This window comes from Alligator mississippiensis, chromosome 11 (genome assembly GCF_030867095.1).
Source record: "Alligator mississippiensis isolate rAllMis1 chromosome 11, rAllMis1, whole genome shotgun sequence".
NCBI lineage: Eukaryota > Metazoa > Chordata > Crocodylia > Alligatoridae > Alligator > Alligator mississippiensis.
In genome coordinates this window covers 60,029,556-60,051,155 of record NC_081834.1, presented here as the reverse complement: position 1 = coordinate 60,051,155, position 21,600 = coordinate 60,029,556, and the positions used below count along the sequence as shown (strand labels likewise).

The 21,600-nt window shown below is 52.9% G+C and overlaps 2 non-coding genes across 2 annotated transcripts; both read left to right on the top strand.

The window, feature by feature from the left end:
* Positions 1–523: 523 nt before the first annotated feature.
* TRNAS-GCU (transfer RNA serine (anticodon GCU)) lies at positions 524–605 on the top strand. Its single transcript has one exon. It is a non-coding gene; the product is annotated as a tRNA-Ser (tRNA).
* Positions 606–19,629: 19,024 nt separating this feature from the next.
* On the top strand, positions 19,630–19,702 carry TRNAR-UCU (transfer RNA arginine (anticodon UCU)). Its single transcript has one exon. It is a non-coding gene; the product is annotated as a tRNA-Arg (tRNA).
* The last annotated feature ends 1,898 nt before the right edge of the window (positions 19,703–21,600 follow it).

Genomic DNA, 21,600 nt, shown 5'->3' with positions numbered 1-21,600 from the left:
CAGCTTCACCCGAGAAGGTCAGCTTGGGCTGAATTTGAGAGCACCTGTCCAGTGCGCCCTGAGGAAGAAAGAGAAAAGAGACAAACAATTGCACCATGAATCGCTGCAGGGGAATCCACTGGTGCTAAATCCAAAGCCCAGTCTCAAAGGAGCAATAAGGGAATAAGAGGGGCCACACACATGAATAACATTAAAGCACTGACTGCACCTGTTCTTTCCACCCACCCCCAACATTTTGATGACCAGTGGTTTGGTGATGGCCAACCCTTGTCATGATCCAGCATCTGACTCGGCCACTTCAATACTGCAGGAATGGCCCAAGACCTTCCAGCAGCACTGCTACCTGCAGGGCGAGATTTGCAAAAGGTCCGACAGGATGGACTTAGGTGTTTTGTGTGTGTTGTGTGCGATATGGATATTATAACGGGTCTGGGTTGGCAGCGGGGCTTCGTAGGGGTGCACGGGTGCGGTTTGTTGTATTGAGAAAGGTTTTTCCTTTTGTGGTGGGAAGTGCAGCAAGCATGACAAGGTGGCCGAGTGGTTAAGGTGATGGACTGCTAATCCATTGTGTTCTGCATGCCTGGGTTCGAATCCTGTCCTTGTCGTGAGGCACTGTTGTGGTGTAAGAGGCATGACAAGGTGGCAGAGTGGTTAAGGCAATGGACTGCTAATCCATTGTGCACTTTTGTGGGGTGAGGTGGGCACTCTTGAGGGGAGGGACAGGATCCAGCTTGATCTGGACAGGTTGCAGAGGTGGGCGCATGAGAATAGGCTGGGATTCAACGCAGACAAGTGCAGGGAGAAGGAGCCAGCAACACACCTATAGGCTGGGAATCACCCCTCTTGCCAACACGGTTGCGGAAAGGGATCTTGGAGTCATTGCTGACTCCAGGATGGATGTGAGCCACCAATGCGAGGAAGTGGCCGGTAAGGCTAATCGCACCTTGTCGTGCATCCACAGATGCATCACAAGCAGGTCCAGGGAGGTGATCCTTCCCCTCTATGCGGCGCTGGGCATGCCACAGTTGGAGTACTGCATCCAGATGATGGAGAAGGAGACGCATGCATGCATTTACAAATCTGACACAGTGCGTGAGGCAAGCAGCCTGCACATGGAAGATCTTCTTGCATTGGTTTTAATCCCAGAACATTTCATGATCAGAATTTAAAATGCCCCTTTCCCAACCATGGGGACACACAATAACTCTCTCAATGCCTTCTGAATCACACATACTTCATTTAAACAAGCTTTCCTCCGACTGCCAACCTTGCAAACTCAAGCCACACTCCAAGGGAAAAAATGAGTTTCTTCCCTTCTCACATCACCACGTGCCAAGGACTCTACATGGCAAATCACACTCCTGTTGGCACCTGCTCTGGTCTCTCTGCATTCACATCATGCCCTCGGGGACACCGAGAGTCCCCAGAGCTTTCAGCACACTTGCACAGCGACTGAAACCTGTCAGCCGGGTCTCTCTCCGCTCGATGGGATCTGCCAGGCTCCGAGGAACAACGAGACGATCAGATGAGCAAGGAGCAGCCAGTTTTGACACAGTCACTTTTAGCTTGGACCTGCCCGTTTCAACCGAGAGCAGGAAACCACTGCAAATGAGACTGAGCTCCAGGAGTCCACATAACAGCAAGTAGATCCCAACGGAGAGAGGATCTGGAGCCCGGACCAGCAACTCTGAAGGCCTGATTTTCAGAAGTACTTAACCATGCTCGTCCCTGCCCTCAGCCCGGTTCGAACTGTGGTAATACGGTGACCTAAAGTGACACCGCTGGAGCCTGAGAGAAAGAAGAGAAGAGGAGGGGGAAAAACCCAACCTCACATACCACATACGGGACAGGCTGCAGAGCAGCTTTCTGTGCTCTGGCTGCTCTGCAGGCAGGTAAAACTCTTGGGGGAGAAGCTAGAGTTTTCTCCAGTTTCCAAACAGGAATCAAAACTCCATGGATATTGTTACATTAAAACCAACCATGACATTTCTGCCCAGGCACGGATCAATGCCCCACCCCCAACTTCTGCAAACAGCCTATATGTACGATTGAGAGCGTAAGTTTTTGGGGGCATACATTTTTCAATCAACAAGTAGGGAAGCACAGAGGAAGTCCATTCCCACGCAGAGAAAAGGTAACAGAAGAGCTGGGAAGCCCTCTTGGCTAAACAGGGAAATCCCGGTCCTCTTAAGACAGAAGGAAGAGGCGTACAAACAAGGGAAGCTCGGGCAGGCCCCAAGGAGGACTATACAAGGATGGCCGCATTTGCAGGGAACAGATGAGAAAGGTTAAAGTGGCGACCAAACTTAGATTAGCAACAGAAATCACGGACAACCAAAAGTCCTTCTTTAGGTACAAGGGGAACAGGAGGAAAACATGGGAGTGTGGGGCCATTGCTCAACAACACAGGAGAGCTGGTTACCAGCACCCAGGAGCAAGCTGAACTCCTGAATGACTACTTCGCCTCGGTCTTTCACTGGACCACGGGGAAAACAGCGCCAGGTGGAGTACAGGATGAGCACGGCAGGAATAACTACCTTCCTACTATTGCCGTAGAATTGGCGTGTGATCAACTAAAAATATTAGACATGGACAGGTCAGTGGGACCAGATGATCTTCATCCAAGAGTGCTGAAGGAGCTGGCCGAAGTCATTGAGCAACCCTTGGTGAAACTCTTCCACAACTCTTGACGCTCTGGAGAAGTCCCTGAGGATTGGAAGAGGGCCAATGCTGTGCCCATCCACACGAAGGGCAGGAGGGAGGACCCAGGTAACTACAGGCCACTCAATGACCTTCAGTCAACTGAAATGTCAGAGGTATTGCCAATTAGCAACAGATGCACTGAATCTCCTGCTCTGTTCAGCATTGCTGAGGCCTCCCCTGGGGTCCTGTGTCCTGGTTTGAGCCACACAATTCAAGAAGGCTGTATCAGGAGTTGATTATGCACCAAATGCTGAGATGCAGCTGCTTCTGGGGTGGGGCATGCTGGAGGCTAGGTCTACAGCACCCCCTGTCATGAAAGAGCCAGGTGCCTGGCATGGGTCATGGTTGATGCTCTCCCAGGGTAAACCTGGCAGCATCGTCATCCTCTGCTGGGGGCATGGGGTAGAAGGAGCAGTTCTGCACAGGAGGTGGTAGGGATCGTTTGGGGTCCTGCCCCGCGCCCACCTCAATGGCGTGGGCAATGCCACCGGATCCAGTGCAAGGAGGCCAATATTTCCCAGCTACCTCCAAGCCTTTTTAAGAACAGCAAAGCTCACAGGGATGCGCTGTATTGCCCAAGGATGCATTTAGGGACACGGTTCAAAGGAACCTCAGCCAGCTTTCTGTTTTGTGTGCTTATAACTAACTGCAGCTCAATGTTAGCCTGTAGACAACTCCCTGGCTGATGCAAAGGAACAGCTAGATGTTTCCCTTGCACCTACATTGACTGTGCTGTGAAACACTTGCGGCCACTTTAGAGATGCAGACTTCCCTGCTGCCACACTTCACAACTTTGAAGTCCAAGTTGGGGTTGCCAAATAGAGAGACTCCCCTCAAGGAGTTCACTGGGGGTGATATGCAAGTGTCACACCACTAGCATCCTCCTTCATCTGCACCGGGTATTACTTGAAAGCTGCAGTCACCGACCAGGACACTATTGCCCTAGATATACAAATGCAGAGCAGAGATCGTTCCTACCCTACAGGAGCTTGCAGTGCAAGGACCTGGTTTCACAAAACCCAGCAGCATAGAGCCAAAGCAGCATCTCGGAGGCTGCTGCCAATGTAGTGCCAGACCCCGGCTGTTCCCAGCTTGGGCGAGGCAAGAAGGGTCGTGCAGTCATCGTTCCTCCGCCCTGCACAGCCAGGACCAAGCACAGTGACAGTCTGCAAGTTCCCAAAAGAGGCAAGGGACTGCTCACTGGGCGTCTGCCCCAGATGGAGCACAGGCCGGACCCTGGAGGGATACGCCACGTGCAATGTGCTGCACTAGGGAGTAGCTCTGTGTCTAAGGCACAGTTTTCCAGAGATCCCTGGATGCAGCAAGACTCCAGCTTTCCCCACTGTGGGCCTGTGCACTCATGGCACAGCAAGACCCAGGGGCGGGAGCTGTCCCTGCCATGTTTTTACATGATGAACAACACGCCCAGGCACTGCCCTTCTCTTCTGGCAGGGCTCAAGGTTATGGCAGCTCTAATGCAGCCTTCAGTTTAGTACCCAGAAATGGGGCTCCAGCAGTCCACCATCCCGGTCCCTTGGATAGCGATGTGGTTATGAACAGTTCTTGTGAACACATGCTCCTGTCCTGTTAACAACAGGGCTAAGCAAGATGCTGCTCCAAGCTGGACTGTCTCCTACAGCTTTGTCCCTCTAAGTAAGATCACCCATATAGTAGCCAAACATCTGGCTTGTATTTTATTATGAGTTTTGGCTTCCACATGGAGAGTAATTTCCTCTGAAGCATACACTCAATATTATGCAAAGGCTTCCCATGCTCATTCTCCACCGCTGCCAGGCACTGTGCTCTGTAGGATCGTTCCTGCAGTACATGGCGGGAGACGTAACAAGAGCCCCAGCTCAGGTTCAACTCAAAAATACCCCAAAGAAACAACCCCACAATCCAATTTTTTTGGAAAGCCAGTGTCATTTTCAGACTCCCAATAGACAGCGTGGACAGACCAGATCTCCATGCTGCGACACCAGCAGACAGAAGTGTTAAACCTCAACCCCACGTGAGGCCCAACGTCTAGGGAATCCGACGAAGCAATTGCCCGTGGGATCCTGATACCCGTTAGCCAGAGCAGAGCAGGGGAAAACCCTATTAGAGTGGAGGCAACTTCGGACGGGTGCAGCCACCGCACACGCACCGCGCAGAGCACTGCGAACTAGGTTCAGCTCAGCTCAACATGGGAAAAGGGCACAAGAAAGAGCAGATTGCAAAACTGGCAGGAAAAAGCAAGCATTAGCAAGCAGTGCACGAGCTGCAAGAAGTCAGCAGAAAAAAGGCGGGAAAATGCAAGAGACACAGGGTGGGAAAATGCAAGGGTTCACCATCCTAACAAGAACTAAGTACCAGCTTGTGCCCGTGTGCATGCACACTCATACAGGCACTGGACAGGGTACGTTGGGTGGCTGCTGTTCTGCAAGCCCGCTGCCAAGCTGCCCGGCAGTCCTGGCTGCAGTTTTTGCACCACAAGCAGTAGCCTAAAGAGGAACACGAGTCAGGAGTACAAAGAGGTGCAAGGATCATGAAACTAAGCACTGCCTGTGAAGGAATATTTCCAAGAGCAGCTTGGCTCTGCCCAAGGTGGTGCCTGGACTTGCAAAACAAGTATTGCCAGTGGGAGAAGATGGTGGTATAGATCTCAGGCGAGTGGAAGAGGCTTCAGGGTGACCAATAACAGTGTCCTGGAGATCACCGGGGATCTTGCTCCAGAGGACCAGGCGAATGGGAGCTCTGTCACCCTTCGGACACTTGTGGAAGCGTGCAACCCCCAACCGCTACATGAGCTGGGCCTGGGACCCGGGAGTCCAGGGGTGGGAGCTGCGACCTTGGTGCCCATCGAGGGCAGCCCCAGCTGTCCGTGCCCTGCCATCCCCATGGGGCCCCTAATCTGCATGGGCTTTGCTCAAGCCAGTGGGCACCAGCCCAGCGTGAGTCCTGACCTGCCCCAGGCGATCTGCCCCAGCCCACAGCGTGCTGGGAGATTGCACCAGGCAGCAGAGCCAGGGGGCCTGAGTTATCTCCCTGCTCTGGGAGAGGGAGTCGGGGGCAGGCCAGGAGCCCGGACCCCTGAGCTCCCCTTGCTCTGGCAGGGGCTGGAGGGTTACGCGGGGGATCGGGGAACTGTTGCCCAAATGGCTAGTTTCGTGCCCCTGGAGGCTGTTTCCAATCCACCTCAAGGAGAGAGTCACACACAGTCAGGCTGAGTCCATCTTATGTTTATTGTTTGTACAAACAGGTCGACTGAGGCGTTGGTTTACCCAAAGCGGAGCCGACCACGACTGTGCTCTAAGTCCCAGTTTTATAGTTCACATAAACATAGGGGGTGTTTTAATCGTAGCAATACATGATTGGTTATACTTCTTGTCAAAGGGTTTTTGCGTAGCGATATATTGGTTATACATTTTGGCAAAGCTTAATACATTCATAATTATTGAGACAGAATTGCAGCCAAATTGATGTCTTATATCTTAGTGTAACTTTAGGACATTAGATAAGGATAATGGCTAATTAGGTGCAGAGCAAGCATCAATCTTCGTATTTTAACAGGAAGCCTTGAGCCTTGCCAAGTGCTATCCGAATTATTCTTTATTATGACAAGGTCTAAGGTTTATCTACTATAGGAAGAGGAAGAGAAGAAGCAGCCAAAAAGTAGCCCATAACTCAACCGTGAGACCTTGTGCAGCTATCACAAAGGTCCATGAGATATTTTTATCACACAGCTGCTAATCAAAGCTTTTATAATAATCATAATGATTATATCATAGCGTATTGATTATATTATAGCATATTTTTACTACAGAACCCAGACACCTGGGTGCCCTCCCGCACCCCAGCAAGCGCTCACCCACCTGAGGTCGGTCTTCAGCTCCCCCGCCACGTCTCTGCCCCCCACGGGGAGAAGAGAAGGGGAAGCAGAAAAGCTGGATGGGGAAAGGGCAAGAGGGGCTGAGCCCAGGGCAGGGCACAGAGCACCTCTGCCTGGACGCCCTGCCATGCGCTGGGCACCAGGGGCGCCCGCCCCAACTCCATCATCCCAGCCAAGGCTTTTTCTAGCCGGGGCTTCAAAACCTCCAAGGATGGAGATTAGAGAGCCTCTCTGGGAGCCTGTTTCTCTACTTTACTACCCGCCTCCACAGCACCTGGAAGAAGGCCCCGGCCCAGCCCCGTCTCCTGGGACTGCAAGGGCGGGCAGCCGGCACTGCCCCGTGCACAGCACAGAACCGGGGGCCAGTTTCAGGCTGGATGTAAGGAAGAATTTCTTTACTATTTGACCCCCAAGGTCTGGAATAGCCTGCCGCCGGAGGTGGTTCAAGCACCAACTTCGAACGCCTTTAAGAGACATTTGGATGTTTATCTTGCTGGGATCCTACGATCCCTGCTGACTTCCTGCCCCTGGGGCAGGGGGCTGGCCTCGATGATCTTCTGAGGTCCCTTCCAGCCCTAATGTCTGTGAATCTATGAATCAAATATAGTGTCCTGGTCAGTGACTGCAGCTTTCAAGTAATACCCGGTGCAGATGAAGGAGGATGCTAGTGGTGTGAGACTTGCATATCACCCCCAGTGAACTCCTTGAGGGGAGTCTCTATATTTGTCTGAGGTTTGGGACCCCACTGGGGCTTCACGTCGCCCAGCTGAGCAGTGCTGCAGGCCCACAGCCAAACACCAGCTTGCTTGGCCTGGCTGGGGGTGTGCAGAGGGGTCCTGACTGCCACCTGGGCCTGGGCTGAGCCCGCATGCTGCCACAGCAACTGACTTGGTGCAGCTCTGCGGGGATCAAAGAGCTGGTGTTTCATCTGACCTCCCAGGGCCAGGAAAATCAGCAGGCTCTGCATGATGCCCAGGCTCAACACCTGGTTGTGAAGCAGGAGGCAAACCTGAGGCCCGCTTGCCGCATGCTCCTTGCAGAACAGGTGGTCAGAGACAGGTGGGTCATGGGTCCTTGTTTGAGAGGGAAAATCTTGCTTGAGTGACAGCAGAGCTGGCCCCTGACCCTACTAATAGAGGAGGAGGCCGGCTTGACCCACAATCAACCTGGACAGCCCTCAGTTTACATCAGGGAGGACACGGGTCTCCGCTTCGTGCCCCATGGGCAGGTGGCCCTGCCCAAGACTGAGCTACAAGTCCGTGTCTCCCATTTCTCCCTCCTGCTTTTTGCAAAAATAGACAACAAGGTCCTGGGCTGCATTAACAGGAGTGTCATGTGTCCATCGAGGGAAATGACTCTTCCCCTCTATTCAGCGCTGGGGAGGCCTCACCAGGGACTTTCTGACCATGAAGGGCCAGACAGTGGAGCAGGCTGCCTAGAGGAGCGGTGGCATCTCCGTGACGGGAAACTTTGAGAAGCAGGTTGGACGGACACTTGGCTGGGATGGGATACTCAGGGATGAGAGCGCCTGGATCAGGAGGCTGGACGAGATGACCTTGTGACACCCCTTCCAGTCCTCCTGTTCAATGATCCCACGTCCCTGGAGACACATCTACTCACATGGAGCCCATCAGGTCCCCCAGTGAAGAATTTCCTATTTAACATGGACGGAAATCTCTTCCACATGGTTTGTGCTTTTTTAATTATTGCTTGAAGTTAGAGTGTCATGAACATTATATGAAATGCCACATCCAGCCCTAGCCCCTTCCATGTATCCCACCTTGTGACCCGCTGTTAAGAAAGCTCCTGATGGACTCTCCTGCCTCTCCTGTTTAATCAGCATCTCCCCTCATGCTGCTCTCCTCGTGTCACCTCCACCCATCACAAGGCAGCTCCTGCCTTCTCTAGAGATGCTCCTGTCCTGGGCTGCAGACTGTCCCACCTGCTTGCTGGTCCCCAGTAAGGAGGCAGTCAGGCCCTCCCCTAGCCCTCTGCCATGTGCAGACAACACAGCCCTTCAGCAATGGCAGGTGTAGCATGGTGTCAGCTCCCCTTGTGCTCTCTGGCCTGCTCTGTCTTCCTGGACCTGGTCCTGGGGAAGACTCCAAGCAAGGTATCCTAGAGGGGACCCTGCCGCAGTGGTCAGGTGGGATGAACGGGGACCCTGATTTCTTGCCGTGACCCCAGTGACTCCAATGCAAGAAGGAAAAGATGGCGGGATACAGCAGTGCCCTGCAGAACAGGGCCTGTGACCAGCCCTGGCCTCTCCAGGGGAGTTCAAGCCCTGGCACCTCATGTGCACGTGCTCTGGTGAGACCCTCACGGCAGGACTGGTTGAGAGCAAGGAGAGGATAACCCGGACATTTCCCAGGTCACCTTTATATCCCATGGTGACAAGAGTGGGGAAGAGGGCAGGCTTGGATGCCACAAGCTGCCACATTTACTGGGATCTCTGCATGTGTCAGGCCAGGGAGCTGGACCCCAGAGGTGAAAGCTCCCACCTGGACGGTACCTGCATAGAAATCCTGATGTGATCAGGCATCGGAAACCTGGCCCTGCTCCAGCCTGATGAAGGGATTAGACTCCTTTGCGAAGCAAACGGGAAGAAAACCCTCAGGGCAGATGGGAAGCAAAGACTAGGGGAACGTGCAGGATGACGTGCTAAACCAAACCCAAGCACCTTCTCTTCAGTGAAGCCTTTATGTGAGCCCAGGGAAGATTTCATCAGGATTTGCAGCACAGGTATAATAAATTATCCCATTTTTCATGACATGTTACAGATTACACACCTATTTAGTGGAGTCCTTTTCTAACACACTGATGTTTAAGTTTCATATTTAAAGTTCATGTTGTTCTGTCAGTTTTGAATGGTTGAGTAATCTAAAGGCTGTCATTGTCATTGAACGAGTCATGATGTTTCTTTTTGGAGAAGCCTTGAGAGTTTTAGCACGTCTCATGGACGCCTTTCTTGAAGCTCTCGCTCTTTGTTGAGTGATCAGTGGTGTCAGGAGCGTCAGGGCAGTTGGCGTGTTTGTCCGTGAAGAACTGCTGGAGATGATGTCTTTTAGCAGGGTTTCTCCAGCACTTGACATTGAACCCCTTCTTTGGTTGCTTCTTTTGCTGACAGCAGTTTGTGGCCGTGCGGACGGGCATGGTGGAGCACATCAAATGTGGATCCATCCAGCAGCCTTTTGTACTGATCGTCCTCTCCTCCTCGTCTCGTGTCCTGCCTGAGACGGTCGAGGACAGGGATTCAGCAGCACTGCAGATTGTCAGGATCTGCCCGGGCCGCGACGTGAGAGCTTCTGCTACGGCCGCTGTAGCTGTTGGGGTCCTGCACTGCGCTGGTTGTAGCTGTGCCGAGGGGGACTTTGCAATGCACTAGGATACAGTCAGTTAGGAGCCAGGGTTTTGAGCGGGGGTCTTGCACAATGGCTTCCATTTATTGCTTAGTGATTTATTCCTATGGAATACAGCATGCGAATAACAGAACAAGCTCTAAGCATCCTATCAGCAACGGCACTGAGGGGTAAGGCGAGAGTGACTGTATCAGGTATGATACCTATGGCGAGGCATCGTCAGCAGCCTAGTGCAGGTCTTCAGTGCAATCATTTCAAAGATAAACAGGACAGTCCTCGGTGATATGTGCTACAGTCTGGATTTTGCCACACTCCCAGTTGGGCGCTTTAATACAATTCCAGTACCGAAGTAGGTAGTTGTCTACTCTGAACCTTGTTCAACATAGTCAAACTCTGCCTCAGTAAAAGAAAACCAGGAAGTTTAGACGTGAGGTCCATGATAATGCAGCCTCTTTATCTTGAAATTGAGGAGAAGGGGTATGAGATAGAAGAGACAGCCAAGGAGCATGAGTGTATCTGCAAGTACCTGTCATACTTTTCACTGTGTCATTCAGTTGCTTTGGGATGAGTAGATCATTTTCTGCACGCTTGTTCAGGAAAAGAAATCCACGCAGCTCTGGACACAAGTGCTGTCCTTCAGGCCAGTCGGTCGCTGTTAGTGCCGTGCACCAGGGTGCGGATAGTCCAGGTTGCAGACCTCAGTACTTGACCTGGGCAGATTCAGGCAGGTGACGTGAAACAGACTGTTCAAGATGCCTTTTCTAGTGTCCCCTGCACACAAATGAGCAGAGCTGATCGAAATAGGCCTGCTCAGTCTTAATTGCAGCTGCCTCATTGCACACCAGTCTCAGTTCAAAGTACAAATCATCATCATCCAGTCCTTGGCTCCATACGTGCAGGTCTGTGACTGGGGAAGGTCCGTGACCAGGGGCTTCTGGTAATCACGCATGTCTGCCCCATCGCCATTATCACCGTGGGAGTTGTATTGAATCAAGGGGCCTATGCATGTCTTCTCATAAGATGGGGATGACACTGAGCTTCAGCAACCACACAGTACTTCACAGGAAGGAAACCTGAATCCCATGGCCAGAAAAACCAAAAGGACTAAAGATTTCTGTTGTGCTGAAACCTACTTCTGGCTCTGCCACCATCGTGAAATATTCTGCTTCAATTGCTTGCTCCACCATCAAGAACTTTTCTCTGTATTTTTGGAGCACTATTAGCCTGCCAAGCCTCCTCGCAACTTTGCCAACGTGTGTAACCCTAGCAGGACAAATTGATGAAAGAGACTTTAATTGTAGGGGGAAGGGTTTTGTGACAGCCTCATGCCAGATGCAGTGGCTGATGGGCCGCAGACAACTTCCAGCCCTCTGGGTCACGCCACGCCATGCCAAGCCATGCCATGCCACACCTTTGTTGTTTCCACTGGGTGAAACTTCACTTGCCTGGAGGTGATCAGTGGTTCCCTGAGGAACAGGAACAGGTGTGACAGCATGCTGATGACTTGTCTGGGGCTCCTCCTTCCCTGCAGCTCACCCCTTTCCACTCGGGTCTTGTAATTAGCCCTGGTGACATCTTGATGTCATGAGGTTGTCTTTTCTTCTCTGTGAGGTGTCTGGTGAGAATTGAAACCACAAGGACTCTGCTGCTGTCTTCTATGTCCAAATCACAAATAAACAGGTCACGTACATTAAACAGCTCATACTAGGACACCAAGTAGGGCAGCGATGACTTTGCGCTGAGTGATCCCTTTCCTAGGCTTGGGTTGGCCTGGTGCAATGCAGGAGTGGCTCATGCCATGCCCCTTCCTTCACTGGTCACACTTGTGCATCCTCCTTGCCTAATAGCTCAGGTGTACTTGCAGCCTGCCTGGCTCATGGCCACGTTCAAAGAACATGGCTCCTGATAGCCCTAAGAAGCCCTAAGGTCATGATGGCCCCTTGGTTGGAGTGTGCAGCCCAAGAGAAAGGGACAAAAGAAGAGTCTGTGGAAACCTCGAAGGAATGGGAAACCACTTACATGCTCAGAGAGGCAAAAGCACCAACACTGGCATCCTGTGGGCCATCCCGGATCAGGCAGGGGAGGATGGAGGGACACCTGAGTGCCGGTGTCTATCATGCAGTGGCAGATGCATCACGAACAGAAACAAAAGAGGGGCATGGGGAGGGGAGGAGTTCAGCTGTTCATCTGGGGGCAAAACAGCACGGGACCATCCAGGGCAGGTGAAACCTGTGGGAGAAGGGCAGAGTCAGGGCACGCGCAGGGTGGGGTGCAGGCCAGGTGAGAAGAAACTAGTGTGAGTGGGATGGGGTTGGATCTCGGCCCCTCTGCTTACACCCAGGAACAACCACGGGGTAAAGGAGAGTCTCCCCAGCCGGGAGCAGTACGTGGTTCTCACACTTGGCTCAGCGGGGATTTCTGTCCCAGCAGGCCTGACCTGGGCCAGGAGCCCTGGCAACTCACCTGCTCAGTGCTCCCCACCTTCGCCTCCTCCCCTCTGCCGCCGTGTCAGCACTGGGGGTGGGAGGCAGAGACGCTGGTCACCTCGCAGACTCCCCAAACCCCCAGGACCCGCCACTTCCACCAGCCCATGACCCGGCCTCCCCTCTCTCCACCACTGCCTCTGTCCCAGGAACTGGCACAGGGGTCCCAGCCCTCAACCCGTCTTGCTCCCAACCCGCAAGACCGTCCCAGGACCAGGAACATAGTCCTGGCTGTCTCTAGTGGGTTATAGAATAGAGAAAATCCCACACAATTTACTGATTCGTTTTGATGCACTGGCTGGGGGAGTAGTTAGCTGATTGCACAATTTCACAATGATTACACACTTAATTTATACAACACAATTTTATTTTAAAACTCTTTGCTACGTATATAACACTGCTTAGCTTTAAGAAATACCACAAACATTAAGAACACAATAACTACATATATAAGAAACAATGCTCCGAATGCACTTCCTTCCCAAACAATGCTATAAGAATTAGTGTTACAAAAACAACTACAATTACAACTAAAAGTTAAATTTGAATCAATACTATTATTTTCATAATATACTTACAATCCTAGAATTCCGAGAAGCCAAATACCAAAAAATGGTTTCATTCCTCAGTAGTACGATTTAATGGGTTGGCCTCAGTAGTACGGTTCAATAGGCTCGCCTCAGCAATACAATTCAATAGGCTGGCCTCAGCAGTGATAGGACTAAGTCCCCTTCCTTCAGTCCCTTTCAGGTGCTCCGCGGCTTCAGCGTGAACTAAAAGATTCGTGTTCATGGAGAGGGTGGTTCAGGTGATCAATCTGATCCGGCCTACACTTGAGATTCTTCCTTCGTTGTTCTGCAAGTAGAGTCACCTCCAAATTGGGACAGTAAGTTACAGTTTTTATTGAGTGAGCTGCCATCTTGGGCCACTCCTACTCAAACCTGTCATTACTCCCAAATTTGGGCTCGGATCTTACTCAATAGATTCTTTTGCTTAGTAATTAGTTTCTTTTGTAGAGCATTTTAATTACTTTGGGGAACTTCCATACCACTGCAAATGACCTTTTCTTACCAACCTGGTCAAAAGGCCCTAGGGTTTGATCTCTCGGAACTCAGGATATTTGCTCTTTGTAAAAGACTTCTAAAGATAAAATTCAAATTAAGACTTTAAACAAAGTCAGGACCTTTTACACGTAGTCCAAAAACAATGACTTAGATAAGGAGATAAATCTTATCTTCTTCCTGAAACTAGATAATGGGCAACCATTACAAACATTCAAACTATTTCATTCAATATGACACTGGCTCCAGCCCTCCTTCCACTCCTCACACAGATCCCACGCTCTCATGCTAGCACTAGGAAAATCATCATACCTTTCCCCCTGTCGTGTCCATCTTAGACAATGATGCCCCTTGGTCTGGGTGCTTGCTTCCAACATCGTCCCGGGGGCAGCCTGGCACCCCACCTCAGCCAGGCAGAGGGCCTGGGCTAGGTGCAGGTGTCTCCATGGTGGGGACCCTCTGCCTGGGTGCTGGCCTTTCTGGTATGGGGCAGACTGGCGTGGGTCCCTGCGTCCAGCCCCTGGGAGGGGCATCTGCTCCTGATTGCACAAGGGTAACTGGTTAGAGATGGATGATGGACAGCATAGGATGCACTTTAATAAAGTTAAGTGCTAAGTGCTGCACCTAGGGAGAAAGAATCACCGTCACACTCACAAACTGGGAAATGACTTCCAAAGGAGCACAGCAGCAGAACGGGATTGTGGCAGGGCACAGTTTGTGCCTCCCACTTTAAGGGCTAGAAGCCAGCAGCCAGCAGGTGCCTAATTACGGCACCCATTTTTGGGGGCTGTAAATGGGCAGTATCCTGCCTAATTAAAATAATTAATTAATTAATAACAAGGTGTGGAAGGTGAGTCAGGTGGGGGAACCCAGCACAGCGACTAGGCGGGGAGCCCCACCTTGCTGCAAGGATCTCAGAGTCATAGTCAACTCCAAGATGAACTTGAGTCGTCAGTGCGACAAGTGAGAAGTAAAGCTAACCGCACTCTGTCATGCCTTAGCAGGTGCATCCCAAACGGGTCTAGGGAGGTGATACTTCCTCTTATGCAGCATTGGTAAGGGCGTAGCCGGAGAACTGCATCCAGTTTTGGGTGCCCACTTCAAGAGGGACGTGGATAACCTTGAGAAGGTCCAGAGGAGGGCCACTTGTGTGGTTAGGGGCCTGCAGCTAAGGTCCTATGAAGAGAGATTGAGGGACCTGGATGTCTTCAGCCTCTGCAAGGGAAGATGGAGAGGTGACAGGACCACACATGGGCACACGCACACTCCCCCTCCCCTGAGGCAAGGGCATGCAGAAGGACTCACCTCCGCACTAGGAACATGTTCTGGCTCCTCAGTGCCTCCACTTGGGCCTGCACGAGAATCGCCCCAGCCCGTCAGAGCCTGCCCATGCCTGTGCCCAGCGTATCGGGCCCCGCACCCACCAGCGTTACCTCCCTGCGCACCCATCAGGTTCCTCCTCTCCCCACACGCCATGTGTCGGGACTCTGCTCCCAGCTTCAGCAGCCTCTGGCATGTCCCCCAGCCTGGCTAAGCTTGGCCTCAGCCTCTTCCCTCCCCTGCCCCACAGCCCTGAGGACCCCTGCCCCATGCAAACTCACCAGGAGCCGCTCCTCCCTTTGACATGCGCTGTGAAGACAAAAAACCATTTCTGGGCTCAGAGAGATGGATGGCACCGTCCCAGAAAACACCCCTTCCCCAGGCAGAAACATGCACAGAAGGTGGGATGGGCCCTGGGCTTGTGCCCCGAGCCCTGTGCCGCACAACGGGAACAGCCAGCTCCCTCCCCAGCCCCACACCTACCAGGACAGCACAGTTTCCATGTCCTGCTCTGCCTGTGCCAGCCGGGCCCGAAGCGCCTCCAGCTCCAGCTGCAGCAAACGAGATGGTGCGGGTTAGAGAGATGTCACGCCACGGCCTGTCTGTCTGCACACGTAGCCACCTCTTGCCCCCACCTGTCCCTCTGGCCATGCATTCACCCGCCAACCTCCAGCACAGCCCCAGCCTTGTCCCTCTGGTCCACCCCACACACATCTGTTCTGTATCCTTATTCTGTAACACACACCCACACATTTCTGCTCCGTGTCATTATTGTGTGACACTTATCTGCTCTGTATCATTATTCTGCAAATCACAGACACACTTCTGCTCTGTATCTTGATTTTGCAATGCAGAGGCACACATCTGCTCTGCCCATTTCTGTAACACACACACACACACACACACACAGCCTTCTGCTCTGCATCATTTTTCTGTGGCACGCAGACACACACACTTCTGTGTTGAATCATTATAGTGCAACACAAACACACACTTCTCTTATTATTCTGTAATGCAAACATGCACAAACACACACACGCTTCTGCTCTGTTTGTTATTCTGTAACACACACACAAACACATCTGTTCTGTATCATCATTCCGTAACACACAAACACTTACGAAGCCCCGCTGTCTACCCGAACCCGTTATAATATCGCATCGCGCGCAACACACACAAAACAACTAAGTCCATTCTGTCGGACCTTTTGCAAATCTCGCCCGGCAGGTAGCAGTGCTGCTGGAAGGTCCTGGGCCATTCCTGCAGTATTGAAGTGGCTGAGTCAGATGATGGATCATGAGAAGGGTTGGCCCTCACCAAACCACTGGTCATCAAAATGTTGGGGGCGGGTGGAAAGAACAGGTGCAGTCAGTGCTTTAATGTTATTCATGTATGTGGCCCCTCTTATTCCCTTATTGATCCTTTGAGACTAGGCTTTGGATTTAGCAGCAATGGATCCCCCTGCAGCGATTCATGGTGCAATTGTTTGTCTCTTTTTTCTTCCTCAGGGCGCGCTGGACAGGTGCTCTCAAATCCAGCCCAAGCTGATCTTCTCGGGTGAAGCTGTCGTTTACAACGGCAAAGCGCATAACCGCGCGGGGAAACTACCGAGCGTGGTGAAAGGTATTTCACTACGTCACACGTGAACTCTCGCGGAGCTTGTTAGAAACCTCAAGGGTAAACCACGAGGAAATGGAGTCCAGATTCGGCAACATTACTGAACCCTGAAGATCACAGTCCACTTGAGACCTAAGTACCTGCGCAGAGGGATCCCGCAGGGTTTGGGGCGCAGGCTTGGAGCCCAGCGTAGAGCTGGCCTCTGGGTCCCTCCGCATCTTCCTGGTCTCATGTCCTCTCCACGCGAAGAAGGAGAAGGGAACTCGCTGGGGCAGAGACATGTTATATGTGTTTCTACTGGCCCGGCAGGTGAAGAGAGATGTTCATTTGGCCAAAATCCACTCTTGCTTATACCCAGGAAGCCTGAGGCTGTCTGGGGTTGTGTGGGCTCACCGGACAGCAAACCATGGCCCGTTGGAGAGATGATGATTCATAGATTGTAGAGTCGGAAGGGACCACAATGGATCATCGTGTCCGCCCCCCTGCCCCGGCAGGAAAGAGGGCCGAGGTCAGATGACCCCAGCCAGGTGACTATCTAGCCTCCTCTTGAAGACCTCCAAACTAGGTGACAGCACCACCTCTCTTGGGAGCCCACTCCAAATCCTGGCCACCCTTACTGTGAAACATTTCTTCCTAATATCTAACCTAAATCCACTCTCAACTAGTTTACACCTGTTATTCCTAGTCACTCCCTGGGGCGCCTTAGGAAATAGCGCTTCCCCTATTCCCCGTTGACGTCCACTAATAAATGTATAGGTGGCCACAAGATCTCCCCTCCTCCGTCTCTTGTGAAGGCTGAAGAGATTCAGCTCTCTCAACCTCGCCCCGTAGGGTCTATCATGAAGACCACTAATCGTGCGAGCGGCCCTCCTCTGGACCTGTCCAGATTCCCCGCGTCCCTCTTGAAGTGCGGCGCCCAAAACTGGACGCAGTACTCCAACTGCGGCCTGAGCAGTGCCGCATAGAGGGGGAGCATCGCCTCCCTTGAGCTATTAGTCATGCACCTGCTAATGCACGACAGGGTGCGATTGGCCTTGTGGATGGCCTCGTTACACTGCCGGCTCATGTTCATGTCCTGCAATGACCCCTGCTAGTTCCTTCAGCACTCTGGGGTGGAGATCGTCAGGACCTGCGGGTTTAAATACATCCAGTCCCTCCAGAAGTTCCCTGGCAAGGTCCTCATTAACCCTCAGCCTGGGTGTGCCACCCACAGGCCCTGGGGGGGGCCAGTGGGGGAGATATCCGGGTCCCTCCTCAGAAATACGAAGGCAAAGAAATTGTTGAATATGTCAGCTTGACCATCAGGTGAGATGACCAGATTTCCTCGCGTGTCCTGCAGAGGCCCCACGTTACCTGGCACCTTCTTTTCCCCCCTATGTATTTGAAAAAGGACTTCTTGTTGTCCTTGATCTGGGTCGCTAGTCCCAGCTCCATTTCCACCTTGACCTTCCTGACCTACAGCCCCCTGCATTCCCGAGCTACCGAGGTGTCACCCTCTCTTGTGACGGCCCCCGCTTCTAATGGACGTACGCCTCCTGTTTTGTTTGGAGACGTTCCTGGATGCTTTTGGTGAGCCATGGGGGCCCTTGCTGCCTCTTGCCCCCTTTGACCTCTGTAGGGATTACTTCCCTTTGAGCTTGGAGGATCATCTCCTTAAGGAGTGACCGCTCCTCCTGGACACTCAACTCCCTCCAGCGCTGGGACCTCCGTGCTTCCCCCACTAGTCTTCTTACCTCATTGAAGTCCGCCCTCCTGAAGTCGAGGGCTGCTGCCTTGCTGGAGGCTTTCGCCACCTTGCGCTGGATGTTGAATTCCAGCAGACGGTGATCGCTCTCGGCCAGGACCAAATCCAACAAGGCGTCTCCCCTGGCGGGGCTGTGCACCTCCTGAGCTAGATGGAGGTCCTGCATGTCAGTGAAGACCCTGCGTGGGCGGTCAGACCTGGCTCTCTGCTCCTCCCAGCAGATGTCTGGCAAGTTTAGGTCACTCATGACGACCACATCCTTGGACCTAACTATCTCTGTTGACATCTTCCCCACAGCCAGAGCACAGAGGACAGGCGAGGGAGGACACGGCCCACGGCCAGCTCCAGCTCCTTCCTGGAGGGGGTCAGTGGCCGTGTGGCAGGCGGTGGGCCTCTGCCACCCAGCACCCCGCAAGCAGCCAGACCGCCTCCCCGCCACAAAGCGCCAAGGCCACCTGCCAGGACCACCTGCCATGCCCAGCTGGTAAGCCCATCGCGTGGAGGATGGCTGTGAGGGGTGGGGGGCACTGTGGCCACCAGTGCCCATGCCACCTCACAGGCCCACACCTGGCTGCAGGCCTGGCTCTAGGGGCCCCACACGGCCCCCTTCCCATCCCCTCCCAGCCCTCCCCTCTTCTCTCCCTGCCTGGCCTCGCTGTCCCCTGAAACTCACCGATGGCACTGGTGATCTCCACCTCAGGTGTGGGGGTCAGGGCCTCGTATCACAGGCAGAAGTAGCCCTCCAAGCAGCGACGCACACGGCGGGGAAGTGTGGGATTGCCCGGGGCACCACTGAAGCGCAGAGCCCTGCACCAGGTTCTCATGTGCGCCCAGGCAATCATTGCAGTCAGCAGCAGGATGGCATAGTGGGTTGGGCACCCCTCGGCACGCTCAAACAGCTGACCAGACCCTCTGAATGCACCGTCTCCACCAGCACCAGGCGTAGGACAGCACCCTCCTGCTGGGCAGCTGGGCACCGTCATGGAGGAGTGGCTGGCCAACCTGCCGGCTTGGCACCCGGTGGCAGGAGCAGGAGAGCAGGAGAGGGAGGCATGTGAGCAGCAGAGGTGGGCGAGCAGGAGCAGGTGGCCAGCGAGCAGGAGAGGAACCTGGCTTCTGGGGTTGAAGAGAAGCGCGTTGCCATCCAGCACAGCATGGTGCCACCCAGGAGCTGCTTCTAGAGCAGACAGCCTCTGAATCACAGCGTCCTAGACCCTAAACACTGGAGGCTGCAAGTGGAAGAGGAACCGTGCAAAATACCCTGGTCTGACCCCGTTTGCTCTGCCTTTCAGCATCCGCTGTCTAGCACCGTGTGACATGGGAGGCTGGGCATGCAGGATATATGGTCTCACCCAGTAAATGGCAGTCCTTATGCAGTGCCAGAAGAAAAGCATTCATTGTCCACCATTGTTTTGAGAACACATGGGCGCAGGCAGGGAAGTCCATCCTTCAGGAAACTTGCTACCAAGAAGCCCCAGTGGCCCAATGGATAAGGCACTGGCTTTCTAAGCCAGGGATTGTGGGTTCAAATCCCACCTGGGGTGAAGGTTGTTAGTCTTTAAACAAGGCCTGGGTGGGAAAGTATTAAAGACGAAGTTCAAAGGCTTCCTTTGTCAGAGAGGATTTCCTAACATCCAATTTAACTGCACCTTGAGCCCATTGCAACTTCTAGATTCATAGATGTTAGGGTTGCGAAAGGGACCTCAATAGATTCATAGATGTTAGGATGGGAAGGGACCTCAAGAGATCATGGAGTCTGACCCCCTGCAGAGGCAGGAAAGAGTGCTGGGTCTAGATGACCCCAGCTAGATGCTCATCTAACCTCCTCTTGAAGACCCCCAGGGGAGGGGAGAGCACCCCCTCCCTTGAGAGCCCGTTCCAGACCTTGGCCACTCAAACTGTGATGAAGTTCCTCCTAATGTTCAATCTAAATCTGCTCTCTGCTAGCTTGTGGCCAATAATTCTTGTAACCCCCGGGGGTGCCTTGGTGAATAAAACCTCACCAATTCCCTTCTGTGCCCCCGTGATGAACTTATAGGCAGCCACAAGGTCGCCTCTCAACCTTCTCTTGCAGAGGCTGTAAAGGTCCAATTTCTCTAGTCTCTTGTCGTAGGGCTTGGTCTGCAGGCCCTTAACCATACGAGTGGCCCTTCTCTGGACCCTCTCCAGGTTATCCGCGTCCCTCTTGAAGTGCGGCGCCCAGAATTGCACGCAGTACTCCAATTGTGGTCTGACCAGCGCCCGATAGAGGGGAAGTATCACCTCCTTGGACCTGTTCATCTTGGAGTCCACTAGGACCCCGAGATCCCTTTCCACCTCTGTGCCACCCAGCAGGTCATTCCCTAGGCTGTAGGTGTGCTGGACATTTTTCCTCCCTAGGTGCAGCACTTTGCATTTCTCCTTGTTGAACTGCATCCTGTTGTTTTCTGCCCACTTGTCCAACCTGTTCAGGTGTGCCTGCAGCTGTTCCCTGCCCTCCGGCGTGTCCACTTCTCCCCATAGCTTTGTGTCATCTGCAAATTTGGACAGAGTACATTTCACTCCCTCGTCCAAGTCACTGATGAAACAGTATCTAACTTGTTCTGCCATCTGTGGCCACTGCGAGCAGTCCAGTTTTGTGCACCTTGAAACCACCTTGCAGGTAGATAAAGGCTGCTATCAAATTCCTTCTCAGTTTTCACCTTTCCAAACTCAATAAACCCAGTTCCCACAGCCATTTACTCTCTCCAGCTTGTCCACACCCTTTTTTGGACAAGCCTTAGGTGGGTCCGATTGGCAGGGCACTTGTCAGGAGGCATTACAGACCCTGCTTGTCCTGGCTACAATCCTCTGCTGCACCGTTAGATACTGTTTGGAGTGTCTGTTTGGGAGCTGCACCAGACACAGCCGAGCTGAGTGGCCCTGTCCTGAACCAGGATATGCACCATTCAAGGTGCCAGGCAGCCAGTGTTCAAGCAAGCAAGCAAAAATGAATCACGAAAAAATTGTTACAAAATTAATATTTTTTTTTCAAAATAATCTTAATCTCCCCCTTGCTGCTTGCTGCCCTCCAGTTCTCTCTCCATCCTCCTCATGACCAGCATTGACCGCCTCCACCACCTCCGTGGCCATCCCTCTGCACCTGTAGGGATTTCAGCACAGTGTCATCATGCTGAGGGCCTGCCAGGGCCTCTTTCTGGCTCACGCGGGCTGTCAGGCCAGGACTGTTTCCATTACACAGTGTGGAAATGCTGCTCTTAGCAGGGAGCCCCCAGAGCGCCCACATCACTGGGCTGCAGAAGGACACTCTTTGCTTGCCAGCCTGCTGTTCCCACGCGTCCTGCACTTGCGGCTGCCTAGCGGGTGCTGGGTGCTGTGCTCCGTCCTGACCTCAGTGCTGCTCGTGTCAGCCGCACGCGCACTGGGTGTGCCCTACAGACCCCGAACACAGCAGCAGCTTACG